The sequence below is a fragment of the Hylobates moloch genome, unplaced genomic scaffold, assembly GCF_009828535.3.
Source record: "Hylobates moloch isolate HMO894 unplaced genomic scaffold, HMol_V3 SCAFFOLD_3, whole genome shotgun sequence".
NCBI classification, from domain to species: Eukaryota; Metazoa; Chordata; class Mammalia; order Primates; family Hylobatidae; genus Hylobates; species Hylobates moloch.
The window spans coordinates 77,011,740-77,036,292 of NW_026652278.1; positions in this window are offsets into that span (position 1 = coordinate 77,011,740).

A 24,553-nucleotide genomic window follows, 5' to 3' on the forward strand; every position below is an offset into this window, starting at 1 on the left:
TAAAACTAGGCATGGAGAAGAGTGGACCTTCCTTCACCCTGAGCAATCACAAAGGGCTCACACAGACCTGTGCCCATCAGCACTTTGCCCCTGTGTTAACAACACCACCAGCATGACTGCATGCACAGTTGCCAATGCAGTCCCCTGTAGCCATGCTGATTCCACTGCTGCTGTGAATGTCTGCACAGAGGCAGGCACCCTGGCACAGTCCATGAGCATGCACCCTACTGTGCTGCCACTGCTGCTGCTGCTGGCAGTGAAAACAAAGATGGATGCTGCCACTGCATTATGAAGTGCTTCGGTTGACACCACCCATCAGAGTGTAGTGGCCAGCAGTCCCAAAGCACTTTGGCCCCCTCAGTGCAGTGGCTTTCTAACCTTGAGGAGTCAAAGAACAAATTTGGGGACCAATACAACTCCCCTAGAGTTAGAGCACACAGTCCAGGAGTTGGGAGTTGAGTCTTAGGCCCCTAAAATCTTCCAGAAATGAAGACAGTTGACTGAACCTACCCAATACTACAATCAAACCCTCAAGGTAACTAAATAAGATAAAGGAAAAAGAATCCAAAGGATAGCAACTTGAAACATGGAAGGAATATCAGCCCACAAAGATGAGAAAGAACCAGCACAAGAACTCTGACACCTCAAAAAGCCAGAGTGCCTTCTTTCCTCCATATGAATGCACTACCTTTCCAGCAAGGGTTCTGGACCAGGCTGAGATGGCTGAAATGACAAAAATAGAATTCACGACATGAATAGAAATGAAGATCATCAAGATGCAGGAGTACATTGAAACCCAATCCGAGAAAGTTAAGAATCATGATAAAAAAAATAAAGGAGCTGACAGACAAAATAGCCAGTATAGAAAAGAACATAAGAAACCTGATAGAGCTGAAAAAATATACTACAGAAATTCATACTGCAATCACTAGTATTAGTAGCAGAATAGATCAAGTGGAAGAATGAGTCTAGAGCTTGAAGCCTGGCTTTCCGAAATAAGGCAGTCAGACAGGAATAGAGCAAAAAGAATAAAAAGGAACAAATGAAAGCTCCAAGAAATATGGGATTGTGTAATAAGATGAAATCTACAACTCATTGATGTCTCTGGAAGAGTTGGGAGAATGAAAGAAACTTGGAAAACATATTTTAGGATATCATCCAGGAGAACTTCCCCAGTGTAGCTAGGGAGGCCAACATTCAAATTCAGGAAATGCAGATAACCTAAGTAAGATACCTCGCAAGAAGACAATCCCCAAGGCATGTAATCATCAGATTCTCCAAGGTCAAAATGAAATAAAAAATATTAAAGGTAGCTAGAGATAAAAGTCAGGTCACCTACAAAGGGAACCCATCAGACTAACAGCAGACTTCTCAGCAGAAACCCTACAAGCCATAAGAGATTGGGGATAATATTTGACACTCTTAAAGAAAATAAATTCCAAGATTTTTATATCCAGACAAATTAAGCTTCATAAGCAAAAAATAAATAAGATCCTTTTTAGCCAAGCAAATGCTAAGGGGATTCATTATCACTTACAAGTGCTCCTGAAGAAAGCACTAAATATGAAAAAGAAAGACTATTACTAGTTACTACAAAAATACAGTAAGTAAACAGAAAAACAACACTATAAAGCAACCACATAAACAAGTTTGCAAAATAACCAGCTAACATCATGATGTCAGGATCAAATCCACACATATCAATACCAACCTTGAATGTAAATGGGCTAAATGCCCCAATTAAAGGGGACAGAGTGGCAATATGGATAAAGAACCAAGACCCATTGGTATGCTGTCTTCAAGAGACGCATCTCACATGCAATGATACCCACGGGCTCAAGGAGATGGAGAAAAATGTACCAAGTAAATGGAAAACAGAAAAAAGGAGGGGTTGCAATCGTAATTTCAGACAAAATAGACTTTAAATTTACAAAGATCATAAAAAGACAAAGAAGGGTATTACATAATGGTAAAGGGTTTATTTCAAGAAGAAGATCTAACTATCATAAATATATATGTAGCCAACACAGGAGCAGACAGAGTCATAAAGCACATTCTTAGAGACTTTCAAGGAGACTTAGACTCCCATGCAATAAGAATGGGAGAATTCAACACCCCACCGAGAGTATTAGGCAGATCATCAAGGCAGAAAATTAACAAAGACATTCAGGAATTCAATTCAGCACTTGATCAAATGGACCTGAAAGACATCTACAGAACTTCCACGCCAAGTCAACAGAATATACATTCTTCTGATCGCTACATGGTACATATTACAAAAGTGACCACATAATCTGACATAAAACACTTCTCAGCAAATGCACAAGAACTGAAATAACAACCACTCTCTTGGACTACAGTGCAATAAAATTAGAAATCAGGACTAGAAAGCTGCACAAAAACATGCAATTACATGTAAATTGAATAACCTGCTCCAGAATGAGTTTTGGATAAATAATGAAATTAAAGTAGAAAACAAGAAGTTTTTTTAAAACTAATGAGAACAAAGATACAACATACCAGAATCTCTGGGTCACTGGTAAGGCCAAGTTAAGACCAAAATTTATGACAGTAAACACCTACATCAAAACACTGGAAAGATCTCAATTTAACAATCTAACATCACAACTAAAAGAGCTGGAGAACCAAGAACCAAGAGCAAACTAATATCAAAGGTATTAGAAGACAAGAAATAACCAGAATCAGAGCTGAAATGAAGGAGACTGAGACATGAAAATCCATTGAAAAGATCAATGAATCCAGGAGTTGGTTTACTGAAAAAAATTAATAAAAAAGGTAGATCACTAGCTAAATGAATAAAGAAGAAAAGAAACAAAATCCAAAAAACACAATTGGAAATGACAAAGGGGATATTACCACTGACCTCACAGAATGACAAATAACCATGTGAACACCTCTGTGCACACAAACTAGAACACCTAGAAGAAATGGATACATTCCTGGAAACATACACTCTCCCAGGACTGAATGAAGAAAAAACTGAATCCCTATACAGCTCAATAATGAGTTCTGAAATTGAATCAGTAAATAATACCCTATAAACCAAAAAAAGCCCAGGACCAGAAAGATTCAGAGCCAAATTCTACCAGATGGTACCAGAACGAGTACCATTCCCACTATAACTATTTTAAAAAATTAAGGAGGAAGGACTCCTCCCTAATTCATTCTATGAGGCCAGCATCATCCCTATACCAAAACCTGCCAGAGATAAAACACAAAAAGGAAACTTCAGGCCAATGTCCTTAATGAACATCAAGTGTAAAAATCCTCAACAGAATACTGGCAAACTGAATCCAGCAGCACATCAAAAAGCTAATCCATCACAATCAAGTAGGCTTTATCCCTGGAATGCAAAACTGGTTTAACATACACAGATTAATACATATGATTCATCACATAAACAGAACTAAAGACAAAAACCACATGATTATCTTAATAGAAGCAGAAAAGACTTTCAATAAAATTCAACACCTCTTCATGTTAAAAACTTTCAATAAACTAAATATTAAAGAAACATACCTCAAAATAAGAGCCATCTATGACAAACTCACACAAACCCACAGCCAACATCATATGGAATGTTCAAAAGCTGGAAGCATTCCCTTTGAAAATCAATAGAAGACAAGAAAGTCCTCTGTCAAAGCTCCTATTCGACATATTATTGGAAGTCCTGGTCAGAGCAATCAGGCAAGAGAAAGAAATAAAGGGCATCCAAATAGCAAGAGAGGATGTCAAACTATCGCTTTTTGCACATGACATGATTCTACATCTAGAAAACCCTATAATCTTGGCCCAAAAAACTCCTTAAGCTGATAAACAACTTCAGTAAAGTTCCAAGGTATAAAATAAATGTGCCAAAATCACTAGCATCCCTATTTGCCAACAACAGTCAAGCCAAGAGCAAAATCAGGAACACTATCTCATTCCTAATTGTTACAATAAGAATAAAATACCTAGGAATACAGCTAACCGGGGAAGTGAATGATCTTTACAAGGAGAATTACAAAACATTGCTCAAAGAATCAGAGATAACATAAACAAATGTAAAAACATTCCACACTTACAAATAAGAAGAATCAGTATCATTAGAATGGCCATATTGCCCAAAGCAATTTATAGATTCAATGCTATTTCTATCAAACTATCAGTGGTGTTCATCAAAGAACTTGGAAAAACTATTTCAAAAAAGAGCCCAAATAGCCAAGACAATTTTAAGTAAAAGAACAAAGTTGGAGGCATCATCCTACCTAACTTGAAACTATACTACAGGGTTACAGTAACCAAAACAGCATGGTACTGGTACAAAAACAGGCTCATAAACCAATGGAAAAGAACAGAGAGTCCACAAATAAGGCTGCACACCCACAGCCATCTGATCTTTGACAAACCTCACTAAAACAAGCAATGTGGAAAGGACTTCCTACTCAATAAATAGTGCCGGGATAGTTAGCTAGCCATATGCAGAAGACTGAAGCTGGACCACTTCTTTATATCATATAAAAAAGTCAACTCAAAAAGGATTAAAGAGTTAAATGTAAAACCCAATAATATAAAGGCCCTGAAATACAACCTAGGCAGTACCATTCTAGACATGGGCAAAGATTTCATGACAAAGATGCCAAAAGCAATTGTGACAAAAGCAAAAATTGACAAATGGGACCTAGTTAAGCTAAAGTGCTTCTATACAGTAAAGTAAACTATCAACAGAGTAAACAGACTATCTATAAAATGGGAGAAAATATTTGCAAACTATGCATCTGACAAAAGTCTAATATCCAGCATCTCTAAGGAACTTAAATAATTTTACAAGAAAACAAACAACCTTATTACAAAGTGGGCAAAGGACGTGAACACTTTTCAAAGAAACACATCATGTGGCCAGCAATCGTATGAAAAAAACTCAACATCACTGAACATTAGAAAAATGCAAATCAAAATCACAGTGAGATACCATCTGACACCAATCACAATGGTTATTAAAAAGTCATAAAATAGGTGCAGGCGAGGTTGTGGAGGAAAATGGAACCCTTATACACTGTTGCTGGGAGTGTACATTAGTTCACCCATTGTAAAAAAATAATGTGGTGATTCCTCAGAAGCCTAAAATCAGAACTACCATTTGACTCTGCAATCTCATTACTGGGTATATATCCAAAGGAATATAAATCACTCTATCATAAAAACACATGCATACATATGTTTATTGCAGTACTATTCACAATAGCAAAGACATGGAATCAACCTAAATGCCTGTCAATGGTAAACTGGATAAAGAAAATATGGTACGTATACACTGAGGAATACTATGTAGCCATAAAAAAGAACCAGATCAAGTCCTTTGCAGGAACATGGATGGAGCTGGAGGTAATTTTCCTTAGTAAACTAACCCAGGGACAGAAAACCAAATACTGCCTGTTCTCACTTATGTGAGAGCTAAATAATGAGAACACATGGACACATAGAAGGGAACAACAAACACTGTGGCCTATCGGAGGGTGAAGCATGGCGGGAGGGAGAAGATCAGCAAAAATAACTAATGGGTATTAAGCTTAATATCTGGATGACAAAATAATCTGTACAACAAACTCCATGATGTGAGTTTACTTATTTAACAAACCTGCACATATACTCCTGAAGTTAAAATAGAGGTTAATAAAAATAATAAAAAAAAAAATTCCTAATCTAAGAAAAAGGAATACAGGAGAGAACCATAAAAGTTAGGAGGCATACATGTGTATGAGAGGGTCTGCATTATTGGTTACCAGAAAAAGTATGAGGTCAATAGTTTTACATATACTGCCTACACTTTTGGGCGAGGGTAACATATAAGTAACAATAGCAGCTTTCACTTACCTAGTATGTAATATACCATGTGCTGTTCTAACTCCTTTATATATATATCAACTAATTCAATCATCAAGACGTATGTGTAGAATTACTATTCTGACCTTACTAATAACGGAATGGAGAGAAAGAGAGTTTGTGTAACTCCCTCAAGGCCACAAAGCTAGTAAATGGAGAAGCTGGAATTTGACAGAAAGGTTATGCTGTAATTGCCCTATGTTTGCATCCCTTAGAACACCATTCAGACCATGTCCCCTGTTATCTACAGTTCTATGTAAGGGAACACCAAAAGTTCCCATGGGTTTTTCAGTTGTGAATGTTTGCTGAGACTGAGGATCTATAGTCTTTCCAAGTACCACTGGAGTGTTGGCAGGACAAATACCTGGTCGGTATGCCTCAGCATGACTTTACATGTTGAAACAGAAATCCTGGTTATTGATAGGAAAGCAGCAGCTGCTCTAGCCTCTGAGTGCCTTCCACTTCCCAGTCCCCACCCTTGCAGCACTCTGATAAGACTTCCTACAATGCATGATTGCATTATTGGTTATCAGAGAAAGTATGAGGTCAATAGTTTTACATATACTGCCTACACTTTTGGGCGAGGGTAACATATAAGTAACAATAGCAGCTTTCACTTACCTAGTATGTAATATACCATGTGCTGAATATGGTATATTGAATATACGTCTGGATAGGAGACAAACAGAGGTTTTGAGAAGAGTCCTGTGATGGATATCCTATATTGGGCCACAATCAACTTTCATCTCAATTTCTCAGAAGATTCCCAAAGTGGAGACAACTGTTTAGGAAATATGCATGAAATAGCGTGCTAACACAGACATAACCAGGGCCTCTAAGATGCTATTCCACTTTTCTGGCCAGCATCTATTCTGATTGCCAGTAGCTGCACCATACCAGTTGGAGTAAATTTTGAATATACGTCTGGATATGAGACAAACAGAGGTTTTGGGAAGAGTCCTGTGATGGATATCCTATACTGGGCCATAGTGAACTTTCATCTCAATTTCTCAGAAGATCCCCAAAGTGGAGACAACTGTTTAGGAAATATATCTGCTCTTGAGGAACCTGCTATTATTCATTCATCTCTACCAGTACCAAGTACTTCATGTGAGGTGAAAACATTAGTTCTGAGTTAACATGGTATACGGTATCAGCTCTCAGTCAGTAACTTTCTCCAGTGCACCCAGCCCCAGAAACTAACCCTCTAGCCCTAGTTCTCAGTGTTGTTACTGGCAGCAATGGCCACTTGACGGCTGGGGGAGATCCTTGGTCAGTTAGAAGGAAGGATCAGGTATGGAGAAGCACTGAACTAATACTGATTTATACTTTCCTAAGTTGATGGCAAGCCACCGGATTAGACCATATAACCCTATAGTTTTAAGAGTAAATTGTTTGGCAGAAGGCAGAGTGCTAACAGAAAGAAATAAAAATAGAGAAATTACATTCGTTTCATGTTCAAGAGTGTAATTATTGAAATAGTATTTCTCCACTCATATTACAATATATTAAGACATATCAGAGATGGAAGAAATAATGACAATGATTTAGGCTGACCTCTGACTCTCTAAAGCATTCTTAAAATGTGCCATCTAGTTGCATTAGGTAATTTCATGAAGAAGAAATCAACATTTTACAAAGAAATACTAATGTTTCGAGATAGTTCAACACTGAATGGTCTTTCTTATATTTGCACAGTGCAGTGTAATTCGTAAAATACTTTCATCCACATTATCTCATCGTTACTGCACTGCAAGGACTGATGGTCATCTTTTAGGACATCTATTTCGATTGTCAGAACTTGGGAAATAATAGAAAATGTAGGCAATTAAATGAAGTTATTCTGACCTCAGTAGAGCACTCTGAAAAACCTAAAATGGAGCTTCTACTCATTATTTTGTTTTCTTAAATCTCTCACTTTTTAATAAAAGCAAGGTGTAGCAAAACTTACTACTTACCACTACAAATCTAGTTAATCAAAGGCTCAATTAAGATTTTTTCTTTGTTACCAGCCATTATTGGTCCATGCCATCTCCCCTTCTCTTAATTCTATTTTTATTCATGCTTTGGACATTGATAATGACAAAAAAGGAAACATTTGTCTTACTAGCAGGCATACCCCCACCACACACACACACACACACGTACACACACACACACAGACACACACTCTTCCTCCACCTCATCTGTTTAAAAACTATCAATTCCAGCTACTTGAAATTTTAAAATATAGACGTGTATTTGGTTTAACAATTGCCTTTTGGAAACTAACATCCTTCCAAGTATGTCATTAACCTTGATGTGAACTCTGATATTTAATCAAATTTTTTATTTCTATTTTTTGGTAGCAATTAATATTTTTTGCAGAAATTATTGAACTTTCTTTTTTGCTCTTATTATTATTTTTAATTACACATAATTGCACATATTAATGGGGTACAGTGTGATATCTTGATACATGTATACAATGTGTAATGGTCATATTCAGAGTAAGGAACAATTAAATATTTACACAGAAATTTGGGTTGGAGAATAGAGCAGAGAAAAGAAAGGAGTAGGGAGGTGAGTTTTCAGCATATAGCCCTTGACAAGTGGAGATCCAGGCCCAGTTTGGGACATGTGTTAAGTAAGGAAAAAGAGGAGGAGCAAGAATCAGTAGAGAGCGTGAGAGAGGAAGAATCAAAGACTATCTGCTATTCTGACACTGTCTGGGCAACTTCTGGGGTAAGGATCTAAATACTTTGCCCAGCACTCACTGTAAACACATCCTTCTAGAGGCTTAAAGTCTAGATAGGTGGCTATAAGTATCATCAAAATATGTATTTATATAAACACAGCCTAAATAATACATATAAACATTTGTCACTGTAAATTTGTTAAATATTACATGACAGAACTAAAATATAACAGAGATGTTCTGGTCAAAAAGATGTGCTTATATACAGAGGAAAGGGGAGCATGCTATGTGTAGAGAGGAAATCCAATAAAAACTTGACTCCATTTATTTTTCCATTCAATATTTGTTTATGCCATGCCTACTATGTGCAAAACATAGTGCTGGTAGTGTCTGAGGAACAGTTGTTGACCTATGAGGCAGAAATGGAGAATGTTTCCAGGGAGATCCTAGAGACTTTGGGATGCTTATTTTTAGACCACCTCAAGAGGCCTTTGAAAGACAAACTAAACATGTTGGGTTTCATCTTGTAGGCATTAGCAAGGCGTTATACAGCAGGTCTGCGAATAACATTGTTTTGTTCATTGTTGTTTCATTATAGAGCTTATGAAAAAATGAATAAATAAATGAATACAAATTATTGTCAAATAAAACATCAAGTTTCCCATAATCATACAAAGGAACGACTGTAAATAATGCAGTACAAAGCGCTCAGTGAGCCCACTGTATTCATGATTGTGTTTGAACTGCATGGTGGTGGGATATGCTCCTGACAATGTTGTCTTTGCAAACATTAATTTCTTGATTTAACTCACTGTGCTGAGACTGCCATCACTCACTAACTCATGAAAAATTGAGCAAATAATTATCTGACTTGGTTTTAATTAACCCTTCTTAAATGTACTGATAGCTCACATTTATTTCGGTGTTTAATAATGGAAAAGTTTTGGGTCTTATTTAGAAGCTTATTGATGTTTTGTGGCCAGAAATAGGCCATAGGGAGCTGGTCATGGTGCTGCATACCTGTAGTTCCAGCTGTTTGAGAGTCTGAGGCAGGGGATCATTTGAGAGCAGGAGTTTGAGGCTATAGAGTGCTATAATGGCACCTGTAAATTGCCGCTGAACTCCAACCCAGGTAACATAGCAAGATCTCACCTCTAAAAAGAAGGAAAGAAATATGCCCTGGAAACTTAAATCTTGTTGATATTAATGAGCCTATGTGTTAAAATTGGTTTTGTTATACGGCATTGTACTTGAAGTCACAGTTTCTAAGAACCTATTGACAATATTAAGTGAAGACTTACTGTGGATACATTTCTGAAGAAAACACACTATTTCCATCTAAAACTTTAATGCTCCATTCTTGAAATGGCATTTTCAGAGAAGATTTCAGTAAAATGAGTGTTGCTAAAAGGAACCTATAATTCCCTAAGGGAGCAATATTAATTAGAGAAACATGTGCCTCTGAATTCATACAATTTGCATTTCATTTTATGGGTTTTTTTTTGCAAACAGTTTACTAAATGATTGCAGTTGCAGATGGTTAAATTATTATCATCAGATGGCTGCCACGGCTGATATTACAGAAATAGGATAGAATCTGGTTCTTTATAAATAATAGGAAGTCAGTGTTAAGCTTAAAAAAAAGCATGATTTTCTGCTATAGCTGGCCCTTGATGTCAATGAGCCCAAGAGAAGGTAACAAGAAATCAATCTGTGGGAATGTCCATATTGGCTAGGAAAGACTGGTAAGTCAAATGTCCCTTTTCTATCTAGACAGGAGCTATCCCTGCTCTCATGACTTTCTTTAACAGACCTGGTCAGTTGTGACCAACTGTCCAGTCTGCCCAAGACTATCCTGGTGACAGCCAGTGTCAGCATTAAGTATAGCATTTTTTTGTGAGAATGAATATAAAGGGGTTCCAGAAAGTGATGTAGGTCATCTTCCATCTGTCAGTAAAATCTGGGCATCAGTGCAATCTTTTTAAGCCTAGAACGTGCTGAGCTGTGATTATTGTTTTATTTTTGTAGTTAGGAATAAGTGAAATAAGTTGTGTATGAATGCTGTCTACTAACACTGTTCAGGATAAAGCACCATTTCAAAAATGATTTTGCATGTTAATTAAAGTCATTTCTAATAATCTCCACTTATATAAAAAGAATTTAGAATTGCAAACTAAAGTTATAGTGATTAGCAACTAAAGTAGGGCTTCATTCCAAATTCATATCAATGCAATTCACCTAGACGCAGACAGTCAGGCAGACAATGCTAAATCAAGCACAAGGTTTCCTTCAACATTTATTAAACATTCGACAGATTCTTGTTAGGCCTTTTCTCTGTTCTCTCTACTGGGCTTAGGGGTACTAGTGGGAAATAAAAACATAAAAGCCTCTATAATCATAAAGATGCTAAGATTAAAAGTGGAGAAGTACGGAAGGAGCTGAGCACAAGGAGCAAACTCGTTGGGCATAGATGTGGTTACAGATGTGTGTGTAGGAAAGAAATGGAAGGCTTCCTGAAGAAAGCAATGTTTAAACTAAGATCTGTAGCATGTATAATACCTAGTTATTTAGGAAATGTCATCATCCAGTCTTGGCAATACATTCATTGACAAGGCATATGGTGTTGAAGGAAACAAGTGATATGGTTTGGGTCTGTGTCCCTGCTTAAATCTCATGTCAAATTGTAACCCCTAATTCTCTAGTTGGAGATGGAGCCTGGTAAGAGGTGATTGAATCATGGGAACTTTTTCTCCTGAATGGTTTACCAACATAACCTTTGGTACTATTCTCATGATAGTGAGTGAGTTCTCACAAGATCTAGTTGTTTAAAAATGTGTAGCCTTTCCCCTTCTCTTTCTTCCTCCTTTTCCAGCCATGTGCAGTGCTGGCTCCCCTTTGCCATACAACATGATTGTAAATTCCCTGAGGCCTCCACAGAAGATAAGCAGAGCCAGTATCTTGCTTCCTGTACAGCCTGTGGAATTATGAGCCAATTAAACCTCTTTATAAGTTACCCAACCTCAGGTATTCATAGCAATGCAAAAACGAACTAATATGAGTAATTCCTAAGTTTCTTTCTAGGGCACCTCACTGCATGCTGTTCTCATTGCTTATAGATAGCAGGTTGGTGCAGAAAGATGGTGAACTTAGGTTTAAAATGAAAACTAATTGACCCAGTGGCAAGGGGAACAGTTATATAGGTGGCCACCAACTATAGGCAAAAACAGGTTCAAGGGTTGCTTTGCATAATGAAAGATGATAAGATCTATTTATTTGTGCAAAAGGTTTATATTCCTAAGAACAGGACATGGTGCCAGTTGTCCTCTCAGTCTAGGAAAGGTGATGGGGTTCTTTTAAGCAAATAAACACAATCCTGTGTTAAACTGCATTGACAGATGAATAGTACTCAGAATAATGAATTTAATAACATGTTCTATTCTGCATTTTTAGATCCTTGCTACTCGGAGTTGCTGACTAACCGGTAGCTTTGGCATGACAGAGAATCTTGATAGAAGCAAATAATCTAGGGCCTCCTCCTACCTGCTGAACCAGAATCTGAACCTTAAAAGACCTCAGGTGGATCACGAGTTCAAGAGATTGAGACCATCCTGGCTAACACGGTGAAACCCCGTCTCTACTGAAAATATAAAAATTAGCCGGGCATGGTGGCGGGCGCCTGTAATCCCAGCTACTCAGGAGGCTGAGGCAGGAGAATGGCATGAACCCGGGAGGTGGAGGTTGCAGTGAGCCAATATTGTGCCACTGCACTCCAGCCTGGGTGACAGAGAGAGACTCTATCTCTTAAAAAACAGACAAACAAACAAACAAAAACAAAAAACCCTCCAAGAGATGGAAATGGAGAATGCACATTAAATTTACAAAGTGCACTTGAGGCTACCCATACCATCCTACTTTTTCTTCTGAACTTGTCTCTTAAGAATATCTGAACCACCTGAATAAATCTGAAAGGAGTATAATCAGAATGTTGAGGAAACTTGACACATCACAAGGAAATGTTTAGCCAAGAAATAGGATAGCATACAAGAAATATGGTTTTTCAAGTTTCTCAGTCTGTCATGTGAAATCAGGTGTTAAAAACCAGAACAATGAGTAAAACAAATCACAAAACAACAACAAAATCCCTAACGGCAAAGTGTGCCTAATTATTTACCAGAGATGATAGCGGTGGTATCTGCAAATTCTCTAACACTGGATATATATCGAAGAGGAAGTAGGAACTCCATTAATATTTATTTTGTCAATTAATATGAGCCAGGAACTTTACTGTGCTTTCCATATTTCTCATTTTACTGGATGCCTGGCTTTATAATCCTTACAGAAGATAAAAAGTGAACAAAAGATAGTGCAAACAGAAAAAGATGAAACACTAAAAGCCCAGGCTGCTTTCATTTACTCCTATTGGCTTGATTCCATGGCGATTAGAATGACCGCAGTGAGCTTTTCTCTTCCATTTTACTGCTGGTATCACCAGTGTTTTGTCCTGAGCCTCCCATCCCCTATCCCCTCCTCCCAATGCTAACCACTATATTTTTCACCCAATTTTTATCTTTATTTCCTACATGTGGATGCACAGGTTCTCTTCCATTTTATTGGCTGGCAGTTTTGAAATCTGTAAGTGGTAACGGGATTTGAGCATGGTTTATGTTGGCTATTATACCTTGTCTGGATTGAATGCTGTGTAAGGTGTAAGGATGTCTGCAAGGTCAGGCTTCAGAGCTTTTATTAGCCTCGGATCTCATTTGGTTTCAAGCTACACGCTGATAGAGCCTTTCTTCTTGGTGATATTTCCTTTTGAAAGAAGATGCTTTCCATATTTCAAACCACTGAAGTGCACTGCATGAAGTAACACAAAAGAAATGAATCATCATTTGCTGTTTTATCACCAAGACTCATTACATAAATAATACGGGGTTTTATAGTAAATATGCACAATGGTGTTTACGATGAGTTGACCAGTAAGCATGTGAAACTTCCACGCTACAAATTGTCTTAAATGCCATTAAAGAAGTAATGACCTTGTAAAAATCAAATGGAAAAAAGGATAAGTACTGTTTTTTCTGCCCCGAATTCATGCTTGTAACTCTGGAACTGGGTGCACACATTTTTACTACAGCCTGGTTGGTCTAATGCAATTCATGAGAGATACTGTGCGGCAATTGTATGAAAGAACTGCTCAACTCTGGGGAGCCAAGCTTTGTTAGAAGTTGCATACATATATTTAATTTGTTTTCTCAGTAACTCCTTCATTACCTAATCACCTGAGAGGATCAAAGTTCTACCTTTTGAAGATTAATGAGAAGGGAAGAAAGAAAGCAACTTATATGTCATCTACTGTGTACTGGGAAACTTAAGCAAATTTTATTTAATCCTTACAGCGACATTACAATGAAGCATTATTATTACATTTTACAGTTGAAGAAATGGAGCCAAGGGAGCCAACAGTTTGCTCCCTCTGTACCCGCCATGTTGTATGCACGTTGGGTTTTTCACCTTTTCATCAATACTATATGAGGAAATCATCATCTCCATTTTGCAGTCAAAAGATAGGAGTGTTTAAAAATGTACATTTTTGACCTCTTTGAGTCTTAGTTACATATATAAAGGGTTTTTCTATTTGACACCATTAAAATTTTGGACTGAATAACTTTTTGTTGGTGGTGGCTGTCTTTGTTGTGGGGGTCTACTGTGTGCATTGTAGGATATTAATTAGCATTCCTGGCCTTTGCATGCTACTATAGACACAAGGTACATACCCCCCTACCCCCAACAATTGTGGACACAAACAAACGAAAACTCTAAACATTGCCAGATATCTCATAAGGGGCAAAATCACCCCTATGTAAAAGTAGTGATGCAAAAGGATAATCATTGCAAGCAAGCAACAATTCTGGGATGCTAATGGAGATCCTGAAGACTGCAAATCATTTGGTCACTTAAATAATTACTAAGAAATCATAATTATAGCTAACATTTATTTAGTGTATGCATATGAAGTAAATCCCGTTTTTTTTGTTTGTTTTTGTTTTTTTCTGCCTATAGAGAAAGTGGGGCACGACAAGGTTAAATCATTTATCTAAGGTTGAAGGCCTAGAAGTGGTAATGTGGTGATTTAAACTCAGGTAGTATGAGGTCAACCCACTTTTTACACACTCTACATCTTCTTATGTTAGACACTGTTGGTGAACTATCCAGTAACAACTTCCAATCCATTTTGCCTTGTAGAAAGAGCTATCCTTCCATCAGAGGGGCTTCTGATGTCAGAGATTTGATTTCCCTTTCCACAGATCAGTGCCATAATCCACTAATCCATCATGACTAATGGGTTTGGCTTGTGGTGATATTATGGCTGCTGGTGGTGGACGTTCTTGCAATTTTTTTCTCTTGGATTAAAGAGAGAGATGTGCTAAGTGAGTCTTCTCCTTTCCCTACCATTTAGATTCTGAGATATGGCAACTATTGTGAATACCACAGCAAAGTCATGGTATGAAAGCCAGGGTTTTGAAGACTAGGAGAAGGGTGAGATCCTTGAGAGCCTAACCGACCCTGGGACTACCTACCTGCAAACATCTATTTTGAGAGACAATAAAGCTTCCTATTGATCAAGGCACTCTTACTTTGGCATTATTTAATTTGCAGCTGATGTCATCTTAACTTGCATGTTCCCAAGAAGCAACTATTTTAGAGATCTCTTATTTTAGCCTTTGTAGGGAACTCAGTTGCAGACTATTGACTGAATCATATTCCTTGATTCATGACATACAATCTTCTCTTGTTATAAATATGTCTTTATTTCTTTTTATCTATATTTCCCACCAGGAATAAATCTAAAGGTTTTGATGTGTACCTTTTTATTAGCATGTAATTATGTTAAACGTTGAATGGCATTTTGTTGGCATATATTGCTAATTTATATAATAAAAATAAGATGAATAATAACCAGTATTATGGATCACTTACTATATCCCAGGCATTTACCAAGTGCCTTTCATACATTGAATCAGATAATTCTAACAACAATCCTGTCAGATAGGCACTGTCATTTTCCAAGCTTCATGAATGAGGAAAATAAGGCACAGAGAGGTATATAAATGACACTGGGCTATAGATGTCATTCTGCTTATTACTTTTTTCACCCAGCACTTTGACTTTTAGGTCTAACCACAGTGGGGCCTGTGCACAGACTTTGTTGCTTATGGCATGCTATTCTATTGGGCACATCCTCCACATGGACCCCTAGATGACTTCCAAATTTCTGCCATCAAAAATAAAGGTGCATTAAATATCCTTATCCATATGCATTAAAATATTCCTATCTATAGTATATACAGAAAGATATATATCCAGAGGTCATTTACTTTGAGTAAAATACATAACCTGATTATGCTCTGAATGGGTGTGCTAGACTTCCTGACCACCAAACATGCCTGTGGATTCTTATGTCCCTGTATACCTGTCAACATTCAGCAGTATCCAGCACTGTAATTTTTGTCAAACTATCTAGAGTAAAATAATATCTCATTATGTTTACATGTTCATTTTTCTAATCACATAGAAATTCAAACATCTTCCTATGATTGGTAATAGGATTTCTCCTTAAGCCTTCAGTATTTTATGTCATGTACATCATTTTCATTCAACACACTGATGAAGTGGGAACATTTCTTCATATGCTAAATATCAATAGCTTATTTCTGAATAATCAATATATAAGAGAGTCTTGGTAGAGAAATTATAGAATAAAAGTAAATCTCCTTTTTTGAGTTGAGAAATTAAAATAGAAAATAAAGAAAAAGATATGGGTATTTCATGGATAAGGAGATATGCTAATATTGTTCTGGTCATTGTTGTGGCTAAGATTTTTTAGTCATTTGAGTTTCATTTATTGCTTCACTTCTAAGTGAAGGTCTACTCCAGACCTTGCATAAAGTATAGGAAAGCCCACGATGTAAAATTGTTCAGTTTGGCATAATTAGAGTCCAATAATATAAATAAAGATTCACGAACCACAAGCTGAGCCAACTAACCCAGCTGGGACACTGTGATTTGAAAGGTACTCTTGAGAGGATGATGCTTCATATAGTCACTTCTTAAGGACCTCTTCAAGGAGAGCTATAAACCACTACTCAAGGAAATGAGAGGACACAAACAAACAAAAAAACATGCCATGCTCATGGATGGGAAGAATCTATATCATGAAAATGGCCATACTGCCCAAAATAAATTATAGATTCAATGCTATCCCCATCAAGCTACCACTGACTTTCTTCACAAAATTGGAAAAAAACTACTTTAAACTTCATATGGAACCAAAAAAGAGCCCACATAGCCAAGACAATCCTGGGCAAGAAGAACAAAGCTGGAAGCATCATGCTACCTGACTTCAAACTATATTACAAGGCTACAGTAACAAAAACAGCATGGTACTTTTACCAACACAGATATATAGATCAATAGAACAGAACAGAGCCCTCAGAAATAACACACCACATCTTCAACCATCTGATCTTTGACAAACCTGACAAAAACAAGCAATGGGGAAAGGATTCCCTATTTAATAAATGGTGCTGGGAAATCTGGCTAGCCATATGTAGAAAGCTGAAACTGGATCCCTGCCTTACACCTTATACAAAAATTAATTCAAGATGGATCAAAGACTTAAATGTAAGACCTAGGACCATAAAAATCCTAGAAAAAAACCTGGGCAATACCATTCAGGACGTAGGCATGGGCAAAGACTTCATGTCTAAAACACCAAAAGCAATGGCAACAAAAGCCAAAATTGACAAATGAGATTTAATTAAACTAAAGAGCTTCTGCACAGCAAAAGAAACTATCATCAGAGTGAACAGGCAACCTACAGAATGAGAGAACATTTTTGCAATCTATCCATCTGACACAGGGCTAATATCCAGAATCTACAAAGAACTTAAGCAAATTTACAAGAGAAAAACAAACAACCCCATCAAAACATGGGCAAAGGATATGAACAGACACGTCTCAGAAGAAGACATTTATGCAGCCAACAAACATATGATAAAATGTTCATCATCACCGGTCATTAGAGAAATGCAAATCAAAACCACAATGTGATACCATCTCATGCCACTTAGAATGGCAATCATTAAAAAGTCAGGAAACAACAGATGCTGGAGAGGATGTGGAGAAATAGGAATGCTTTTATACTGTTGGTGGGAGTGTAAATGAGTTCAACCATTGTAGAAGACAGTGTGGCGATTCCTCAAGGATCTAGTACTAGAAATACCATTTGACCCAGCAATCCCATTACTGGGTATATACCCAAAGGATTAGAAATCATGGTACTATAAAGACACATGCACATGTATGTTTATTGTGGTACTATTCACAATATCAAAGACTTGGAACCAACCCAAATGTCTATCAATAAAAGACTGGATAAACAAAATGTGGCACAGACACACCATAGAATACTACGCAGCCATAAAAAAGGATTAGTTCATGTCCTTTGCAGGGACATGGATGACACTGGAAACCATAATTCTCAGAAAACTATCACAAGAACAGACAACCAAACACCTCATGTTCTCACTCATAAGTGGGAGTTGAACAATGAGAACACATGGACATAGGGAGGGAAACATCACACGCCGGGGCCTGTCGGGGGTTGAGGGGCTAGGGGAGGGGTAACATTAGGAGAAATAACTAATGTAGGTGATGAGTTGATGGGTGTAGCATACCACTATGGCACGTGTATACCTATGTAACAAACCCGCATGTTCTGCACATGTATCCCAGAACTTAAAGTATGACAAAAAAGAAAGCACCCTCAACTTAATTCTATATACATATCCTTGTCTATGAACACACACAAAAAATCTATTTTATTTTTGCCACTGATGCCTGAGAAAAATATAGATACAAAAGACCGGTATTTGCAAGGAACTACAAGTATCTCAGTTCAGTGTTGCTGGGGCACAGAGAGTGAGACAAGTCAGGCAAGAGGAGATAGACGCGAGTCGAGCATTGTGTGCTGTGTAAAGGAGGGTGGACTTTATCACAGAGCTGATGGGGACCCAGTGAAAAGATTTAAAGAGGGAGGGTTCTGTCAGAATTGCAGCTCAGTGGATGAGGGATTTGAACATTTGAAAAAGACAGGATTAAAGAAAGTGACAGGAGTAATTCAGATGACCAACAATGAAGTCTTAAGTAGAGCAATGGCAGAAGATAAAGAGAGGGGAGACTGATTGGGGAAATAACATTAGCAGGATACATGGCTGGAAAAATGAGGAGTCCGAGCAGGGAGAGAGGGAAAGGGAGGAGAGCAAAATGAGCTCTAGGCTCCTGAAAAACATAAATTGAAATGCAAAGAAAAGATACAAAGAAACTGAATACCCGGGAAAGTTCAAAATTTCCTTAGGTCAGGAAGCCCTGATGCCACAGAAATGAGAGTCAACGCTTGTAACTGCTGAACATGCCCAGACACTATTGTACATGCTTTACAGAGAATAATTCATTTAATCCCTACAGAAAGTTTATCTACCTTTACAGATGGGAAACTAAAATGAGGTTAGTTAGCCTGCCAGAAATCACACAGCAAAAGCATGAGTCACATATAGGCAATGTGGTTTCAGTCTGGGTTCCAGAGGCCATGCTTTTAATGACTGCACTATTCTACCTAGCGTTCCAACTTGAAAGCCCTAGCTAAGTCTCAACCCCCTCCTCAACCCCACACACACTCCAGGCAAGCCTCTGGCATGGCCTTCCACCTCTCTTACTTGCTACTGATTTTCACCACTGAGAGGGCATGGAGGTCTAACTGTGCTAAGGCTGAGGCTTCTGGCATGGAGAGAGTAGTGCTCTATCAGCTTCTGGGCTGTGATACAAACACCAGTCCTTCCCAACAGCCTTGACAATTCTGTACAACAGCCATGATATATGTTTTTATGTTTGTTTCTATTGCAGTGTGTTGGTGTCCACCTGCTAAACTGGTACTTTCACCAGGTGAGAAGAGAGAAGCCTAAAGTTTCCCTTTTTCACTTAAATTGAAATTCAGGGCACATGCTTCTATCTGGTCAAATCTCTTCTCATTAATTAGCTCAGGGGGTAGAGAGCTATAAGCCACAGGAGTTACTACTGGTGACACTGGAATATTCTGTGTATTTCTCTTCTTCATCTACTTCTTATTTTAGATTCAGGGAATGCATGTTATTGTTTGTTACATGAGTACATTGCACAAAGATGGGGATTGGGCTTCTAGCGTATCCATCACTCAAATATTGAACATTATACCCAATAGATAATTTTTAACCCTTACCCTTCCCATTTTTATTATGCTCATTTTCAATGTTGCTGCTATTACAGTACATTTTCTTTAATTTTATTTTATATAAAAAGTCACGAGTTACACACACACGTACACACACACATCTATGTACTTGTATATGTATTTCAGCATACCAATGATAGATTAACTATGTTCAACAAAAATAATCTGCAAAGAAAGGGAAAGCATATTGATCTGGTTGGAGGGTGGGGACGGGTGCATCGGCAGAAACCTGATGAAAATCGATTTGTAAAGTTTGTATGATAAAAAAGGAGTATACTCAACAGGCTATTTAAGTTACTAGATGGGCCGACTGCAGAGTTGTCAAGAATAAAAGAGTGATTGAGAATGTGTGTGTTGAAGAATGGAGAACCAATAATGTAGGACCAAAAACATTCCATTGCATGTGCCAATATTAGGATGCCTAGTTTTCTAAATACGGAAGTTGACTGCTGATTGATGTGCACTGGAGAATAAAAGGGAGATGGGAAAGTGACACAAAGTTTGATTTAATCAATGGAACAATTTTTTAATTATTGAAATAATTGAACATTCTGCTGCAGTTTCTCCACTGCAATGAAATAAAACAAAAATAAAAAGCATGACTATTGATTGGTCACAAAGAAAAGTAAATGTCTCTATCAACAGAAAATGTGATGAACTACCTAGAATATCTGAAAAAAATTAAATAAATCCTACTAAAACTATCCAACTTGAGTAAGTGGGGCGAATATACATCCTGTAAATTTGTATGTCAATAGTTTTCCTATTCACCAGGATAATTAGTTGTGCAATACAGTGGGAATCAAAATAGCAACATAAATGTGAATCACTCAAGATTGGCCGTAAGAAACAGAACAATGAAAACATTTAATAAATATAAAATATGAGTTTTGTTTTCAACAAGATGGTATAGACATACATTTCCATATCTTTGCTGATAAGTACAGTTAAAACCCTAGACATTATATGTAAAACAAATATTAAGAGAATCAGAAAGCTCAAGAGAAGAAGAAAGATCAGCTGAAGACCTTGGGACCTCAGAAATGACATGACAGTGAATTCACCGTTTCTTTTTTGTCTCAGATATCCCAGATTTGGAGCTGAAAGAGACAGCAACTCAGGAATGTCAGTGCGCAACAGAGAGGGGGAAAAAAAAACACAGAAACAGGAAAGGGACAGCCTCTTTTTAGACCATAATTGGTCTACTATAGTAAAAACTCCGAAAACCTGTGGCCCCTACATACCCATGCCAGCAAAAACCAAGTGCGGAGACTTCCACCATGATGAAGCTCTAATGAGGGACCCAAAAAACCCACCAGGATGGTATTTAAAAAGGTCAAATGGAAATCTAGGACTTTTATCTCCACCAGCCAGTAATAACTGCTTCCCCACAGTGTCCATGGAGACTACATAGGGATAATGGATTACCACCACACCTGGCAGTAGCAAGGTGTCTCTCTGTCCCTGCAAACAGGGATGGTGTCAGAGATGCAGAGTCAGAAATTTCACCAACATTCTGTGATAAAAAGCCCACCCTCCTTGTGGTCTCAGCAGAAACTACATATTGAACTGGAACACCTGAGTCTCCACCCCCAAGAGTCAATGGAGTCAGACTGGGGACTCTAGACTTTATTTATTTTATTATTTTTTAGAGACGAGATCTTTCTATATTGCCTGTGCTGGCATGCAGGCATGATCATAACATACTACATATTCACAGGCATGGTCATAACATACTATAGCCTTAAACCCCTGGACTCAAATAATCCTTCTGCCTCAGTCTTCCAGGTAGCTAGAGGTATAGGTGTGTGCCACCATGCCTGACTGAGGGATCCTAAACTTTTGCTTTCAGCTGGCAGTAATGAGTCGGCACACTTTCTTCCTCTGCCATAATGGTGCCAGAAAACACACACACACACACACACACACACACACACAGCTAAAATAAAAGATTTAAATAAGATTCAGAGTCTTGTAATACAAAAATTTCCAACTTTCATTAGAAATGAAACTCAATAAAAAGAACTATCAATAGATGCCAACAGCAAGATTGTAGAGATGTTAAAAGTATATTACAAATATTTGAAAGTAGCCATGATAAAAATATTTCAATGAGAAGTACATGCATGCTTGAAACAAGTAAAATGTCTCAGCAAAATTTCAAGCCTTAGTAATGAAATAAAAGAAATGAAGACACAAATGGAAATTTTAAAGCTAAGAAATACAATAACCAGAATAAAAAAACTCAGTGGATGGGCTCGACAAAACAGAATGTGTGTGCGTGTGTGTGTGTGTGTGTGTGTGTGTGTGTGTGTGTGAGAGAGAGAGAGAGAGAGAGCGTAAAGGATCAGTAGACTGAAGATAGTACAGTAAAAATGACCAAATTTGACTAACTGTAAGAAGACAGACTGGAAAAAACAAGAGCACCTCACAGACCTTGAGATTATGACGGAATGTCTAAAATTCACTTCTGAGTTCGGAAGAAGAGAGAAAAGGGTAGGACTGAAAAAATATTGGGAAAATAGTAGAAAACTTTCCAAATTAGGCAAGAAATTTAAGCAAACAGAATTAAGAAGCTTACAAAATATAAGCAGGATAAACCCAAAGAAATACATACCTGACAATCCTAATTACTTTTCTAAAATTTAAACACATTCACACACAGTCTTAAAAACAGTGAGAAAATGGTACCTTACCTATATAGGCAAAATAATTCAAATAACAGCATATTTATCTTTAGAAATCACAGGCCCAGAGAAAGTATAATAATATTTTTAAGAACAAACAAAACATATCAATGCAGACACTTATGTCCATCAAAAATACTATTTATGAATGAAAGGAAATCAAGACATTGTTGGTTGAAACAAAAGCAAGAAAAAGTATTGCCAGCAAACCTATATAGCTGAGGGAAGTTCTCAATAGAAAACAAAAATGATAAAAGAAGAAACCTTGGAACATTAGAAAGGAAAAAATAATGTGATAAGCAAAAATAAGGGCAAATAAAATAGGGTTTCATTTTTTTGAGTTTCTAAATTATGTTTGACAGGTAAAGAAAGAAATACTATCTGATGCAGTTCTACATGTATGTAAAAGGACTTTTGTAAGGCAATAAGATTATAAGTAAGCAAGGATAAAGTTCATTTTAGCCCATTGAGTGTAAAGGATGATAAGTTTTCTATACTTTCTTTCAACTGATAAAATGATGAAAAAATAGATTGTGATGTTATGCTTATATATTGTAATATCTAGAGCAAACAGCCAACTAGTTATACAAAGACATACACTCAAAAACACTCAAGGAGTCAGGAATAATAAAAAAGGAAAAAACAAGATTAAAGAACAAACAAAACCCCCCAAAATTCATAAATAATATTGACAGTTACATTAAATGTAAAGAGCCTAAATATAAAAATTAAAAGACAAAGATTCCCAGAGTGGGATAAAAATTATTACTTAAATATATGCTGTCTTGAAGAAACTCAGAAATATAACAATACAGGTAGGTTTAAAATAGAACAATGAAAAAATATATATTATGCAAAACTTAATCAAAGAAAATTAATTATTTATATTAATATCAGATAAAGTAGACTTTGATATTTGTCAGAGTGGGACATTATGTAATAATAAAAGGGTCAATTCACCCAGAAGATATAACAATCTTAAGTGTGTTTTCACCAAACAATAGAACTGCAAATATGTGAAGTAAAAACTGATATTATTGGAAAAAAGAAATAGACAAGTATATAATTATAGATGGAAAGTTTATCACACTCCTCTCAATAACTATAGAATGGCTTGACAAAAAAACCAAGAGAGTAAAATTAATCAATACTTTTGACAAAAATTATCTAATTAATATTTATTAAACACTGCTAAACTATAGCAAAAATGACTTTATTTTCTAGTTCCTTTGGAAAATATGCCAAGGTAGATAATATCCTAAGCCATACAACAAACCTTGACATAATTTTAAGAATTGAAATCATGCAGAGTGTTTTATTTGAACACAATGAAATTAGACTAGAAATGAATAACAAAAGATAACAGAAAAATCTCCAAATGCTTGAAAACAAAAACAAAAACAAAACACAGTTTTTAAAATTCCATGGGTCAAGGAAGAAGTTTCAAGGAAATTTTAAAATTAAATTTTACTTTATTTTTATTACTTAAAATATTAAAATTTAATATTTTATTAATTAAAATAAAATATTTCATTATAAAAAATAAAAATACAACATATAAAAATTTGTGGGGCACAAATAAAGCAATGATGATAGTGAAATTTGTAGCACTAAATTCAGATATTTGTCATGTAGAAAAGTCTTAAGCTTGATGTACAAGCTTAAGTCTCAAAGCTTGTACATCAAGAACCTGAAAAAGAAAATAAACCAAAGCAAGAAGAAGGTGGGAAATAACAAAAAATGTAAGACAGAAATAAAGGAAATTAAAACAGTAAAACAATAGAGAAGTCAATAAAACAAAGGATTTTTACTTTTTTTATTATACTTTAAGTTCTAGGGTACATGTGCACAACGTGCAGGTTTGTTACATAGGTATACATGTGCTCTGTTGGTTTGCTCCACCCATCAACTTGTCATTTACATTAGGTATTTCTCCTAAAGCTATCCCTCCCCCAGCCCCACATCCCCCAATGGTCCCCA